The 16,533-nt window shown below is 29.4% G+C and overlaps 1 long non-coding RNA gene across 2 annotated transcripts; it reads right to left on the bottom strand.

The window, feature by feature from the left end:
* Positions 1-6,071: 6,071 nt before the first annotated feature.
* LOC107866210 lies at positions 6,072-10,765 on the bottom strand. 2 transcript variants are annotated; one of them, XR_001672813.2, is made up of 4 exons: positions 10,623-10,765; positions 10,208-10,313; positions 8,332-8,425; positions 6,072-6,341 (listed from the first exon to the last, which is right to left on the bottom strand). It is a non-coding gene; the product is annotated as an uncharacterized LOC107866210 (long non-coding RNA). The 2 variants fall into 2 exon arrangements; XR_007054028.1 differs by lacking the exon at positions 10,208-10,313.
* Positions 10,766-16,533: the final 5,768 nt, after the last annotated feature.

Genomic DNA, 16,533 nt, shown 5'->3' with positions numbered 1-16,533 from the left:
TTCATTCATCCTTAGTTCCACCTAAATCAATTTAGGTACTATTAATCTTAACATTAAGTTAATTAGAACTCATTTCAACTCAGAGTGATTGATCGATGACTCGGATCGGGATAAACTCAATACCAACACCATGCAAATGTAACAACTCAATTGAAGTTGTTGTTGACCTTGTAAGCTCATTCATTCATCCCTAGTTCCACCTAAATCAATTGCAATAAAATTTGTTACAATAAACGACTGAGCTGTTGGATATTTTCAAACAGATAATCATATCTGTAGCAATAGATGACATATCTGATTTAATTATCAAATAGACATTTGAATTTATTGTGATAGATGACTGCGCTATTGAAAATTTTCAAACAGATAATCATATCTATTGTAATAGATGACATATCTGATTTAGTTATCAAATGAACATTTGCATCTGTTGTCACAGATGACTGAGCTGCTGGGATTTTTCAAATAGATATTTATATCTGTTGGAATAGATGACATATTTGTTTGAATTTTTTTTTCTTTTAATTTTAAAGCAAGCTTCTGTCCGAGTAGATAAAGTAGTACTACTAAAGGCGGTAAAAAATGTTTCTTAGATAACTCAAAAATCTCATTGAGTAGTCTTGTCTTGTCTTTTCAATGTCACCCATTTTCTTCCTCACGCCCCTCAAATTATTAATGAATATTAATTAATAAATATTGAAACCCCTAATAGTTCCTCCATTTCATATTAGTTGGCCCCTATTTAAGAAAATATTAATTAGGGGTTTATTTTACCAAATTAGCCTTATTAATTATGCTTTGAAAATATAAATTTGAATAAATACACTTTTTTTAGTAACTTAATATTAAGACTAGTACATCCAAAAATTAGAATTATCTCATCTCTCTTTCAGCCCTAAATTTATTTTATTCGACTCTCATCTCTTTCTTTGTCTCCTCTTTAGGGTTATCACAACCTTTTTTCTCTCCTCTTTCTCATAAAGATCCTTTTAGATCTAAATCGATCCATATCTTAGATTCCTCGACTAAACTTGTTGTTTTGATCCCCTTTTGACATTAAGGTATGGTTCACTATTGCTCTTTCATTCTCGTCTTATTCTTTGCAAGTTATTTACATCTGTTTTTTTATTTAGTTATCATTTACCCATATCATATTTATTAAAAAAATTTGAAGGAACTTTTAATTGTTAAATAAATGAACCGAGATTTTTTATTACAATATGCGAAGAAAATCATGTGTTGAAAAAAATTTAAAAGCCTTGTTGTCAGTATTATTTTTTTGTATGTATTTTATTTATTTCTTTGTTATTGATGTTATTGGTGGGGTTGGCGTTGTTGGAACTTATGGTGTGGTATTATTGATGGTGTTGGAACATATGATATTGCTTTTTATTGTTGATGATGTTGTTGGAACAAATGTTGTTGTTTTCTTTGTTGTTGATATTTTTTATTTGTTGTTTCTTTGTAGTTTATGCTGTTGTTGAATTGCAACAAAAGGAGCAACTATTGAAACAAATCAAACCACCAGCAAGGCTGGTTTGATGTATTCCAACAAACTCCACATCTGTTGTAACAGACTCCACATCTGATGCAACAGACTCCTTATCTGATGTAACAGTATCCTCATCAGAAGCAACAGACTCTACATCTATTACAACAGATGGATAATAATCTTTCCATGACATTAATTTTTTTCCTCTTCTTTGTAGACATAAGGAACTGAAAGTTGATCAACTTTTTTTTGACCATCATAAGAGGCTGCAGTAAAGATGGGTTCGGAGAAATATGCTGCATGCAGATGGAACCACTTCATATGTGGGAGGTATGTATTACTGATAATATTATCGTGGAAACACACATAGATTACACTAATTTTGTGAATGCTATTTTTATTGATTAGTCATAGATCATTCTAATAAGATATATTTAATTTTATAGTTAAGTTTGGTACGTTCAAACTGATAAGGCTAAGGGATCATGAATATGGTTCTAATACCCTGGTAAGATTTAATGTCGGTTGTTTCTTATTTTTATTTGTCAAGCATTGTGAAGGGATATAGTTTTGGTGTCATTGTAAAGAGATTCAATAGCGATTGGACTAACTTTTAGGGTGCATTGGACTCTGAGAAGGCCTTTGAAGTCTAGCACTACATCTACCAAGAATGAAAAACCAATATAGTTATTATCCTAGCCTAAATTTATATGGTTGGGTTGCTCGGGGTGATAATTATACACCAGTAGGTGTGGTAAGAGAATGACTTTGAGGGAAAATGGGTGGTTGATAAAGACTATATCATCTGAGAGCTAATTGAAGAAGAGACATAGGGTAGAAAGTAACTTCTAGAAAATCTGGCCGATGAAATTATCTTAAAACATGAGAAATCTATATCAAGTGCAAATATAAAAGTGTATCTGGTAATGAAAAATCCATCTGTTGTTTCTCTAAGAGAAAAATAGTTTAGATGGTTACTTTGCTAGAGAGCTGCGACTAGGTAGCGTGGTCGGGATTATCACCTAGATAGAAAATAACAAAAGACCAAGAAAGCTTCCTTAGGGGAATCAAGGGTTGAAATGATGTACAGTAAGTCTAGAAAACTTGCGCCAACAGCAACTGCAATTAAAGTAAGGAATCTAAGCGAAGGAAGCAATTTCTGAATTTTAAATTGCATCCCATGCCTTCTTATTTGTGGTTTCGATTAGGTCCACTGCTATTGACCTGATCGGAACCACAAACGTGATTGAAAGGCAAATTGAGTATCATCACTTCCATAGCAACATGGTTATAATTGATTGTGTTTTATAGCCTTAACATGCTTTCAATATTTCTTGGAGAAGATCAGAGGTTTGCTCTAGTTTGTGAATTTTGATAATTTTCAAGCTTGCCTCCAGCATGATGATTCTGTATTCAAGCTTGTCATTGTCGTCTTCAAAGTTGGTCAAGAGTTCCTGATCTCTTGTAAGCTCGATCAAGAACACCACCTTCAAAGTTGTGGCATTTTAGAAGGCCTTCAAAACACTTTCTTCAGAAGCCTTAAAGAATTCATGGAGGTTCGTTGTATTTGTTTTAGGTCAAAATGTGTTGATGGACACTGAAGATGTGATCCCAGCAGTTGAACAACACACTTTTATCGAGTGTTTCTCAACTAATTTGATAAATTAATAAGCAATAAGTTATGTAGTGTGTGATCTAAACCAACTATACCAAGCTTATCAAAGTTACATAACTCCAAGCTCATTATCCTATAAAAAATATACTCAAGTTAGTGCACAAGTCAAACGATTTCAATCTCTCAGCCTTTCCTTTGATTGCTATTCTCCAATATAGATGACAAGATATCTGATATGAAAAAGTCTACACCATCGCCAGAAATGCTTGCCAGGGTGCAAGTCTTCAGAAGGCATCAACAGTAATCTCTCAATATCAAGTGATATTGAGAGATTACTAGTCATGCCTTCTCAATACGTTCGCTACGGCAAGAATTTCTACTAATGACAAGATAGCTGCCATGTGAAAGTCTACACCATCAACAAAAGTTCTTAACAGAGTGAAAGTCTTTAGAAGACATTATTAATAATGTCTCAATATCAAGGAAGTCATGTACGAAAGTCTTTAGAAGACATTTGAAAATAAGAAAATTTTTAGCAGTGACTACATATAATTATCATCAACAACCTCACCAGATTCACTCCTCATACAAAAAAAAGGCAGAAATATTTCCATTTGCATTCACATGTTATTTATTTAACAAACCAAATAAAGATGAATTAAATACTAGATTTAGTTCATTTTTGTTTGGTTTGTTAATTAAATAACATGCAAATGCAAATGAAAATATTCCTGCCTTTTCTTTTGTGTGAGGAGTGAATCTTGTGAGGTTGTTGATGCCGTAATTATGTGTAGTCATTGCTAAAAACTTTCTTATTTTCGATTGTCTTCTAAAGACTTTTGTACAAGACTTCCTTGATCTTGAGAGATTACTAATAATGTCTTTTGAATACTTTCGCTCTGGCAAGAATTTTCATTGACGGTGTAGACTTTCGCATGGAAGATATCTTGTCATTAGCAGAAATTCTTGCCATAGCGAACGTCTTGAGAAGGCATGACTAGTTATCTCTTAATATCACTTGATATTGAGATATTACTATTGATGTCTTCTGAAGACTTGCGCCCTAGTAAGAATTTTTGGCGACGGTGTAGACTTTTGCATAGCAGATATCTTGTCATCTATATTAGAGAAGAGCGATTAACAAAAAGTCTGAGAGATTGAGCTCGTTTTATTTGTGCACTAACTCAGTTAAATTTTTTTGATAAGGTAATGAGCCTGGAGTTACGTAACGTTTGATAGTCTTGGTAGAGTCAGTTTAGATCACACGCTACGTAACTCCTTGCTTATTAATTTATCAAATTGGTTGAGCAAGCTGCATTAAACAACGCTCGATAAAAGTGTGTTGTTCAATTATTGGGACCACATCTTCAATGTGCATCAACACATTTTGACCTAAAACAAACACAACAACCCTCTATGTATCCTTTAAGGCTTTTGAAGAAAGTGTTCTGAAGGCCTTATTCAATGCCACAACTTTGAAGGTAGTGTTCTTGATCGAGCTCACAAGAGATCAAGAACTCTATACCAACTTCAAAGACGGCAATGACAAACTTGAATACAGAATTATCAAGCTGGAGGCAAGCTTGAAAATTATTAAAATTCACAAACTAGAGCAAGCCTCTGATCTTCTGCAAGAAATGTTGAAAGCATGCTAAGGCTATAAAACACAATCAATCAATCCATATTGCTAAGGAAGTAATGACACTCAATTTGCCTTTCAATCACGTTTGTGGTTTCGATCAGGTCAACAGCAGTGGACCTAATCGGAACCACAAACAAGAAGGCATGAGATGCAATTTAAAATTCAAAAATTGCTACCTTCGCTTATATTCCTTACTGTAACTGCAATTGTTGTTGGCGCAAGTTTTTTAGACTTACTGTACATCATTTCAACCTTTGATGCCCTTAAGGCTGCTTTCTTAGTCTTCTGCTATTTTCTATCTAAGTAATAATCCTGACCACGCTACCTAGTTACATCTCCCTAGCAAAGTGTCCATCTGCATTATTTTTCTTTCAGAGAGACAACAAACGAATTTACATTATCGGACAAACTTTCATATTTGCACTTGATTCAGATTTCTCATGTTTTAAGATAAGTCCATCGGCCAGATTCACTAGAAGTTACTTTTTACCCTATGTATCTTCTTCAATTATCTCTCAGATGACATAGTCTTTCATCAACTCCCCTTTCCCTCGCAGGCATTCTCCTTCGGCTCCTTCTAGCGTATAATCATCTTCTCGATCAACCCTTCCATATAAATTTAGGCCAGGGGAATTTCTATTGGTTTTCCATTCTTGTTTGATACAGTGTGAGGCTTCGAAGGTGTTCTCAGAGTCCAATTCATACTTAAAGTTAAGTCCAATCGCTATTGGTTCTCTTCAATGACACCAAATATTGATCCCTTTTCAAAACTTGACACGCATAAACACGAGCAACAATCATCAATAATTTGTAACAAGGTATTTGCACCATCTTCATGAGGCCCTCAGCCTTATTAATTCGAACCCATTAAACTTAACTGTACAATTCAGGATCTTGTTTGAATGATCAGTGCCTAATCGATTAAAAATTGCATTCACAAAAATATTGTACTTTATGTGTGTTGTCCCGGTGACCTTATCAGTAATACTACTTAACTCACACACATATGATAGTGGATCCATCTGCATGCACCTTATTCTTCCTAGCCCATCTATGGCTTAAATTAAATAAACAGATAACTACCAAGTTGTAACAGAAGCCACATCTGTTGGAAAGGCAAACTAATATATCCATCTGTTGCAACAGATTGTCAATATGTTGTAATTTATCTGACAGATTGAATATATTTTGCAATAGATTACCCATCTGTTAGATTTATTTTAAAGCAATTATCTTTTCTTTTCAAAATACAATAAAAAGATAAAATGTTGTATTTAGATCTATTTTTTTTAATTTACATATTCGAAAAGTCACCAGTTTTATTTAATTATGGGATATGAACAGTGGTGGCTTTTTGTTTGACTAAGTCACTCCTTTCAATCCGATCATTTATAAATAGGTCCCTTTGGCCTCCTTTCTTTTCTCCCTTTCTTACTCTCACTCGTTCATTCTACTACACTTACATTACAAATATGGATGATCCAGATTCGTACAAGAAGATTCATATCGAGTCCTTGCGGGAACTTCAGAGGGATTTAGCCGACTTCGAAGCAAGCTTGAGGAGGGCCTTGCTGCTGCCGAATGAAAATTGTCTGGTTGACAATAATAATAGTATAACAATAATAATAATAATAATAATAATAATAATAATAATAATAATAATAATAATTAGGTTAGGTTTTTTCTTCTTTTAGCGTATGTATTTTCATTTTTTATATCGGATCTACCTATAAGGGATACAAAAATCTATGTATATATTTTGTTTGGTTTGGTTTGGTCGACTTTGAATTTTAATTCTTATTTAATATTTAGTTATTATTCTATTTATTCTCTATTCTCAACATGTCGATGGTTGGAGGTAGGGATTGAGCACTTGTGGCAACAGAGGGTGGTGAAAAGTCATGATTCTCCTAAAAATGGTTTGTTAATAAATAATAAGGAACTAAATGATATACACAATTTATCACCATAAAAGAAAGATTATTTAATTTAAAAAAAGTCACAACATTAGATTAATTAAGTTATATAATGATTGTTAAGAAAAAGGTGAATAGTCACGACTGTGACTTTTTGTCTAAACACATTCAGCAAACAAACAACCCTGCTGATGCATCAAATTCCTCATCTGTTGCGATTGATGAATCAGTTGTTAGAAGAAATCAAAAAAGCTCTTAAAATAGATGGTCGATTTGTTGCAATAGATGGAATATCTATTGCAACATACGGGTTATCTGATGTAACAGATATACAATCTGTTTCCATAACTCAGTAAAAAAATAGTTATTAGTTTATCAAAGGAACGATTATTGAAAACCAGGTGTCTTCGATTTTTAAATTGAGAAAAAAAGGTTAATTAAATTTAAGAACTAATTAATAATAATAAGCTAAAAAGTCATGACTTGTCAAAATAATAAAAAACTCACCAACTTGATTTAATTAAGTCATTTCTTTTCACAGAAGATAATAAGGAAATAAATGATAAACACAATTTAAACCGTAAAAAACTCACCAAAAATATTTTATTTTTAAATCTGTTTTATTAATTTATGTAATAAAAAAGTCAGCAAATTTGGATTAATGATATGATGATAATTTTTTTTAAAAAGATAGATTATATGTTGCAACAAATAGATTATCTGATGCAACAGGTTATCTATTTATTGCCACGGATGATATATTTGTTGTGACAGATGAGTTATCTGGTGCAAGATATAGAATATGTTGTCACAACTCAATATAAAAATGGTTCCTGAAAAGAACTAATTATTAATAATAATAAGCTGAAAAGCCATGACTTATCACAATATTGCTTAATTTAATAAAGTCATAACTTTTTACAGTAATCAAGAATGTTATTAATAAATAAGGTGAATAGTTGTGTCTTTAAATCTGTTTTATTAATTTATATAATTAAAAATTCAGAAAATTTGAATATCATGAAGATAATTTTTTTTAAAAAAAGATATATAGATTATATGTTGTAACAGATATATTATCTGATGCAACAAGTTATCTACTTGTTGCAACAGATGATATATCTGCTGTCATAGATGAGTTATCTAATGCAACAGCTATATAATCTGTTGTCACAACTCAATATCAAAATGGTTCCTGAAAAGAACTAATTATTAATAATAATAAGCTGAAAAGTCATGACTTATCACAATATTGCTTAATTTAATTAAGTCATAACTTTTCACAGTAAGCAAGAAATGTCATTAATAAATGGAGGTGAACAGTTGCGACCTTTTGCCTAACATATTCAAGTTCAATCCTCTACAAATAGGTCTCTTCTTACTCAATCATTCATTCTACTACACTCTATTTATTCCTTGCTCTTGTTACACCTTCAACTACTTTCTCTTCAAAGACTTGATAGCTTTTTTCTGTCTCTGGTAAGTTTTTTTTGTTGATTTTTGTGTAAATATACGTTGTATTACATTCGAATTCTTTTTTTTCTTTACTTTTATTTTTACGTTTGTGTTTTGTCAACTTATGCATTTTCTAGATATGGCTGATCCAGTATGGGATGTCGCTATTTTACGAGACGCTTTTCAGGAACTGTAAAAGGAGGTTCATAACCTGCAGTGGAAGTTGGCCACCGTCAGAGTAAGGATATTGCGGGAGATCCGCAGGCTGAGGAGGGCGCTGCTGCTGCCGGTTGAAGATTGGCCAGCTGGACATACAAATAATAATGATGATAATGATGATAATAATAATTAAGCTTTTTTTTTCTTTTACCTATGTATTTTTGTTTTTTTGTTTGATAAAAAATTTATGTTTGATGCATTTGACGTTTTAATTCTTATTTAATTTTCATGCTATCTATTTCTTTTTCTCAACAAATGACATATCTACAATTAAGGAATAATTTGAATCTAGTATTAATAGCAAGAGATCAACACATGAGTTGAGTTATCTGTTGGGTTTGTGACAGAAGTTGTATTTTGTTGTTCGAAGCAGATTATTCATCTGTTGCAACAGAATATTATCTGTTGCAACAAATAAATATTCTTTTGCAACAGATATATATTCTGTTGCAACAGATTACTTGTTTGTTGGAATAGATTACTAATCTGGTGCAACAGAATACCCATCTATTTGATTCATATTATGGGCACCTAGAACCATAAACATGAATCTAACATAAGTCTATAGTTGTAACAGAACATTTATCTGGTGCCACAAATGATGGATCTGTTTAAACAAATTGCTCTTATGTTGCATTCATGTTTGCGTACTAGCTATTGTTGAAAAAATAGCACACTCGCAGCTATCCAGATGACAAATTCAACTAAAAAGCATAATTTGACTTACCCAAAGTCTCCTCTTAAGTAAATGCCAAAGTTGAAAGTGATGTACGAAATAAAATTTAACATAAGAAATTGGTCAAAGAGCAGCAGTTGCGGTAACAACAACAACAACAACAATGGTCAACAAGAAGAATATAAAGATGATAATGAAGTATAAGGTGATGATAATAAATCAGAAGATGATGAATAAAGCAGCAGCAACAATGAACAACAAATATCGCAAAAAGAGAGAAAATAACAACAAATGAGGAGAGAGAAAAATACATCTTTTCCCCTTCATTTTCTGTTATATTAACTAATATTTGGATCAAAGTGTAAATTTAAAAACTTGTGGGTTATTTTAAATTTTTTCAAACTTTCTTAATCCATAATTAAGTAATTGTCACCCCCACTCAATTATTAAGACTTGTGTCACCTAACCTCATTTTAAAAAAAATTTGTCACCTGTAGCCCAAAGCCCCAACTCACCTAGGTACTTCGAGAATTAACAAATCGAATTTTATTGGGGAGAAACCTTAGAGGAACAAGAAATGCACATCCCTAACAACCCAGTGACATTTTGTTTCTTGTTAAAAGTCATTAAACTTGCAAAAACCATCAATACATTGCAAATATGACTGTGATTTTCAAGAATTAACAGAATGGAGCTCGAGTCACAATTACAAATTAAAAGGAGATTTGATCACCCATCTATTGTGCATTCAAACAAACTGTAATCTTATAGTAGTCAACAAAGAAGAGTGGAGGAGCACTAGAAAGAAAAATTAACATCCTAATAATGAAATATCATGACTATCGATACGGCCTGAACCCTGTGAATAGCAGGAGTTTTAATGCACCGAACTGATCTTTTTATTTTTTCATGACTACCGATACTAAAAATTGAAGATCAATGTCCTTATCTTAATGACAACTATATATAAATGGAAAATGGTGTAGTTGAGAAATTCAAATCAACATTATGTTCTAAACAATAACTTAGCAGGTAAATATGTATGAAACTGCAAATGGGTATTCTGAAAAATAGTCTATGTAATATTGTAGAAGATTCTGTGAGTACATTGGACGATTTCATTTTTTTTAAAAGATTTGGGGATGGATGAAGAGAAAATGATATGGAGCAGAGAGGAGACATAAATACTTACGCTTCTTTGTACCATTATTTTCGATTGAGGTTGTGTTGCCGCGCGACAACGATGGTGAAATATATCATTACCAAGTATTATTGAAAGTTGAAAGAGAATTCAAAGCCTTCACATCAGCCGTTAGAGAGAAATTAGACAGAAAAATAATGACATCAACCTAAAATTTAAGTTGGGAAATAGAATTGGAAGAAATTTGAGCAAAGATTGAAAAAAAATAGAACTGAAATTTAGACACCCAACAAAAATGTTTTGAAATTTTGAAGAATAAATACAGATAAATGCACAAATTAAAGACCAATAAAAGATACTAAAGGAAGTGAATGAATGTCGGTTGAATATTAAGCATCAACCATGAAATTGAGAAATCTAATTGAAAGAATATTAGGTATAGGTAATAGATTGAGATGAAACTTACTTAGAAATTGCAAAACCCATGTCATTGAGAAGAGGTCAAAAGAACCGACTTTGAAAGTGTGAAGGAGAAAGTATTTCTATCATACTGTATTGCGAGGGAGAGTTTCTCTAGTATTGGAATAAAAGAGACCAAAGAATGGACATTTCTAGATTTATGTGGAGAAATCAGAAAAGTAACGTGAAATGAACTTGAAATAACTTTTACAATTGTGAGAAATGACGTTGTTACCCCTGGTCATTTTGCATATTCACAGTTTTACCTTAGTGGTCGTCCTAGAACTGTCTTTTCTATATATAGAGAGAAAAGAAATAAAATAGAAAAACTTCAACTACAAGCAAAGTGCATTTTCAAAGCGTATATCTTTTTTGACAACAAAAAAATAAAGGATAAATAGGATTTGACTTCAAATTTCGTTGTTAATCTGTTAACTTCAAGTTTTTATTTTATTCATTGTTAACTTCGTCGAGTATAACCTATAGGTTGATCATCGGTCAAATAAAAACTCTCCATTGATAAGCTTATATTTCGAATTCAACAAATAAGTTTAATTAAAGATTCAATTATAATTACTTACGAATAATACATCAAAATATACTTAAATAACACAATCAAAACTAAGTCACAATTAAACAAATAAAGAAAAATAAAAAGGAAAGATATAAACCTTGGGTCTTTTTGGCTACTTCATTCAGCGACGACATGTTTATTTCGTCCTATTTTTTCGATCAATAAATCTTTAGCTAAAAGAAAAACACTAAAAGTTGTAAAATAAAAAAAAAGGAGAATTCATTGTCAATTGTTGGTTATGTATATATATAATTGTTAGAGTTGTGACCCGAATTTTGTTGATTCGGCCCATACAGTTTCGCAGTGCGACTCATATTTGTGGTTTTCAATGGGGTCTGTAGTGGTAGCGTAGGGATCGGGCCTCAGAGCCCACCACTGATCCCGATGGAGGTGTGGGGGTGAAGCCCCCGCGATATGGACCTTTATATTTTTGGGCCTAGAACTTGTTTGTATGCACATATTATATAAGTGCATTTAGTAGTTGTTTTGGGTATTCAGAAAATACATCATTGAGACAATTCATCTCCACGTTGTACTCTCTCTCTCTCCATTATAGTAAATTCCTCTGTCTCTATCCGTGATTTTTTCCGCAAGGATTTTCACGTAAATCTGTGTGTTCTTGTTTTTCTTTTGCTTGTGGTTTGCTTAATCTGTTCGAATCATAACAATAATATTATAACTATTAACTAAAAGAAATAAAGAAACACAAAAAAAAAATGATAATAAATTAATAATGAATGCAAGAAGGTGATTCGAATAGAAACAAAAATTAGAAGAAAAAGTAGAAGTTAGAGAAAGTTGTGTTTTTTGTAATTTTGATCCAAATATTACTTAATAGAATTGTAAAAATTATTTTTATATACAGTAAAATTTTAATTGATTTAGAAGTGTTAAATATTACTTGTTACCTAAATGAAATAACCAAACTCAAATTGTGAAAGAAAAAAAAAATCTAAAATCACGCCTGCTTAGGGTTGCCCGTTTTCAAATATATTTTTATTAGATTTAGGACTCCTTTAATAAATTTGTTTCTCATTATTTTTCCATATTTGCCTTTTATTCTTTTACTTTTACCCCTTTTTGTCAAAAAAAAATTGTACTTTGATTGTGTAATAGAATAATAGGAATCTTCCCATATATCGATTCTTTTTTATATACTTAGGAATCTTCTCAGGAGTTAATAATACTTTTCATATTTTTATTATACTAGTTTAGGTGTACGCGTCTTACGTGTGTACCTTACTTTAATGAGTTCAAGCATTACACTAAATAGAATATTTTTTTAAATAATAAAGATGAATATAATAATTAAATTTAAGATGGAGAATTTATTTATTAAACCTAACTTTTACCAAAAATATTTTTAAAAGTCGATCGACATTCATCTACAATCTGTAAATTGCAACAAAACAATACAATGATAGATATATCAAAATAATATAATTAAATCTAATCTTTACATACAAAATTTTTTTCAAAGTCGTCTGACACTCATCTATCACGTGTAAACAATAACAAAATAATACGATAATAGAGATATCAAAAGGAAAAATCACAGAAAGTAGCATATTTAAGACTATAATTATAATAAATAGCAACACTTTTGTAAAATTACAGTTTATAGCAAGAGTAACATTATTTTACTCATTAACTAGGCAAATGAATGATTTACTCTTACTACTTACATTTTCCTCTTTTCACTCCACCATTTCACCTCTCCCAAATATAGTCATATCTTTTACCTTTTTTTTATCTTATTTTTTTATCATTATATTTCATTTTCATTTTTTTATTTTCACTTTATTTTCTCTCATCTATTTCTCTTCTTTTTTTTTCTTTTTCATTTTTTTATATTTGAAGATAATTATCTCCATGATCTTCAAGATTTCAAAATAAAACATCATTACTGTCTTTCGCTCTCTTATATCTCTACCTTTTTTTCTTGTTAGTTTTTTTTCATCTTATTTTTTATCATTTTATTTTTTTTATTTTGATTTCTTTTTTCTTTTTTTTTATTTCCAATTTATTTTCTCTCTACTATTTCTCTTTTTTTTTCCCTTTTTAGTTTTTTTTCCTTTCTCGTATCTTTTTTTTCTTTTTCTATTTTCTTTTTCTTCCTCTTTTTTCTATTTTATTTTTTTTCTTTTTTTTTACACATCTATTTCTCTTTCTTCCTTTTTTTTCTTTTTCATTGCTCTTTTTTTTAGTTTTTTTCTTTTTATATTTTTTTTCATTTTTTACTCTTTTATCTCTAACTTTTATTTTGAAAAGACAAATATGTATATCATATACACAAATTCAAAAAAACATACAAAATACATTGCCATACAGATCTGGATATCTATTTACAGTACAAAACATACATATGTATTTACAAAATACATATCATTTTCCAATTAAACAATAACAAACATAGCTATACTATATATCTTTATATGTATTTGCGAAATACAAAGGTGACTCATATAAAATAAAAATATACATATGAATCAGGTATGTATTCTGTAAATACATATGTGGAGCTATATGTATTTGATACGATGTTTAATTTGTATTTGAACTGTACATACTATGTCATTTTAGAGGGTAACATATATACTTATTTGTTTTCTTTTACTATTTAATTTATGTATAATGTATTTTTTTATTACCTATTTGTATATGTATAAATTGTCATTTTTGTTATAGAGATTTTGTGTCCTATATGTTTATATATACATGTGACTCAAATATGTATTTCTGTAAATACATATGCAGATATATATGTATGTTTCTTACCGTAAATACATATGCAGATCTGTATGTCTATTTATTTTGTATATTTTTTGAATATGTATATATGATATAGATATTTGTCTTTTAAAAATAAAAGATAGAGATAGAAGAGTAAAAAAAAGAAAAAAATAGAAAAAAAACAAAAATGAAAATTAAAAATTCAAAAAAAAGAAGTGAAAAAGGAAAAAAAAAAAAAAGAAAGAGACATAGAAATTAGAAATAGAAGTGTAAAAATAAAAGCAAAAAAAAATTAAAAATAAGAAGAAGAAAACGAAAAAAATATGAGAAAAGGAAAAAAAAAAGAAAATGAAAAAGGGAAAAAAATGAAGAGAAGTAGAAGAGAGAAAATAAAGTGGAAAGAAAAAAATGAAAAAGAAATTTAAATAAAAAAAGATAAAAAAAAAAATAGTTAGAGATATATGAGAATAATATTTTGAAATTTTGAAGATCATGGAAATAATAATCTTCATATTTGAGTTTGATTTGGAAAAGAATCTACTAATTTAAATAAGAGTAATTTATGGGAATTTAATTAGATGGGATAATTAATCTTTATTTAACTCAACTAATTTGAGCAAAACAAGGGCAGTAAATCTTATTATATATGTATTAATATACCAACAGTTTACTTAAATACAAAATATAATTTGCTATTTTTTGTAATTATAAAATTGTTGCTATAAAAGTTATAATTAAGGCTCTATAGTTGTTATTTCTGAAATTTTCCTATATCAAACTAATATAACTAAACCTAATCTTTACATAAAAAAATTCTTCAAAGCCAACCAATATTTATCTATAACCTGTAAACTACAACAAAATAATACGATAAAGGTGATATAAAAAAATACAATTAAACTTAAATTTTACACACAAAAATTTCTCAAAGCCAATCGAGATTCACCTACGAACTGTAAACTACCACAAAATAACAAACTAATAGAGATATTACGATAATACAGTTAAACCTAACATTTACCTAAAAAATATTTTTAAATCCGACCCACATTCATCTTGTATCTGGAAATTAAAATAAAATAATAAGATAATAAAGATATAAAAACAATACAATTAAACTTAACATTTACACAAGAAATTCTTCAAAGTCAACCGACATTCATCTACAACCTGTAAACTATAAGAAAATAATATAATAGTAATCACAAAGCTTCGATTTTGATTCAACTAATTCTGGTCTGAGCAAAAATTTTAACCCTAAAGAATGATTTTGAACAAAAACAGAGAAGATATATATATATATATGTTGAATTCTATTATGCTAACAAAAACAGTAAAGAAGTTGAGGGTTAGAAAATCAAGCATCCACAAATCTAGAAATGCAATCGAATCAAGTTAGATGAGCATCAATCATATTCTCTCAATAGGCAAACCGGTTTGTTCTCTAGTTTAGCGTACATCTCAATATTTATAGAAGTATTTTCTTAATTAATAGAGTCCTATTTTAGGAGTATTTTTCTAATAGAATAGTAGAAAGAAAAATATTAATTAATTCTCCTTCCATATATTTTAGGAGTCTCATATATTTTAGGAAGTCTAGTAAAAAGAAAAATATTAATTAATTCTCCTACCATATATTTTAGAAAGTCTAGTTAATATAATAAAAATAATTATATAATAAATTTAAAAAAATAGTAAAAAGACAGTTTTGTCTAAAGAAAGATCTTTTAATAAAGGGCAAAAAGTTCAAATCACTTTTCTAAGGGCCTTTACACTTTTAATATATTATAGATATAGATATAGATTAGTCAATCTTTAATATTATATACATATTAAATAATAAATTTTTTTAAAAAAAGTGAAAGATGGTGTTATCTATTGCAGAGACTTTTAAAGAAAGACAAAAGTTCAAATCACTTTTTAAGAGTTTTTGAACGTTTAATATATTATAGTAGTGGCGGAGCCAGACATTTTACGAAGAGTGTGCAAAATTAAAAAACGTAGCTAACAAAATATTTTAGTGAGGGATTAACATCCAACTTGCCCAACCTAGAGAATTTATCATGAACAACGTCAATAATTTATTTTTTACCAAATACAAATCGTCTAAAAATTTTCTTCAGTTTGGGTTGCTTTTAGTTATAAAAAAATACATGTTAAATTGTATAAACTAAAATAATAGTTTTATAATGAATGGATTGAGATTTTTATTGAACACAAATCACACATTCAAGAAAAAAAATAACACTAATTTATCAATTTTCACTTCAATTTAGAGTTATTTTCGATCTTCGATTTTACTACTTTTTAATTTTAATGAATGTTAAATTTCTTTTGTTTTGATGGAGAATAAGTAAAAATCATAACAAAAATTTGAAAGCTTAGTTTTCCCGATTCACCTATAAAGCTATGAAAAAATTAACCCATTATTAATTATTTTTTGTCCAAACCTCATAATAACCTTTTAGAAGGAATGAAAAATACTATGTGTAATTGCACATAGTATTTTCTTCTAATTTTTTGGGTGGAAACTTTGTTTGAAATGATATTTTATATTTAATGCAAATAAAATATCCAAATTAAAGTTTCAATAAATTTAATAATTACTAAT

Source organism: Capsicum annuum, chromosome 3 (assembly GCF_002878395.1).
Source record: "Capsicum annuum cultivar UCD-10X-F1 chromosome 3, UCD10Xv1.1, whole genome shotgun sequence".
Taxonomy (NCBI): domain Eukaryota; kingdom Viridiplantae; phylum Streptophyta; class Magnoliopsida; order Solanales; family Solanaceae; genus Capsicum; species Capsicum annuum.
This window is presented reverse-complemented; position numbering and strand designations above follow the sequence as displayed.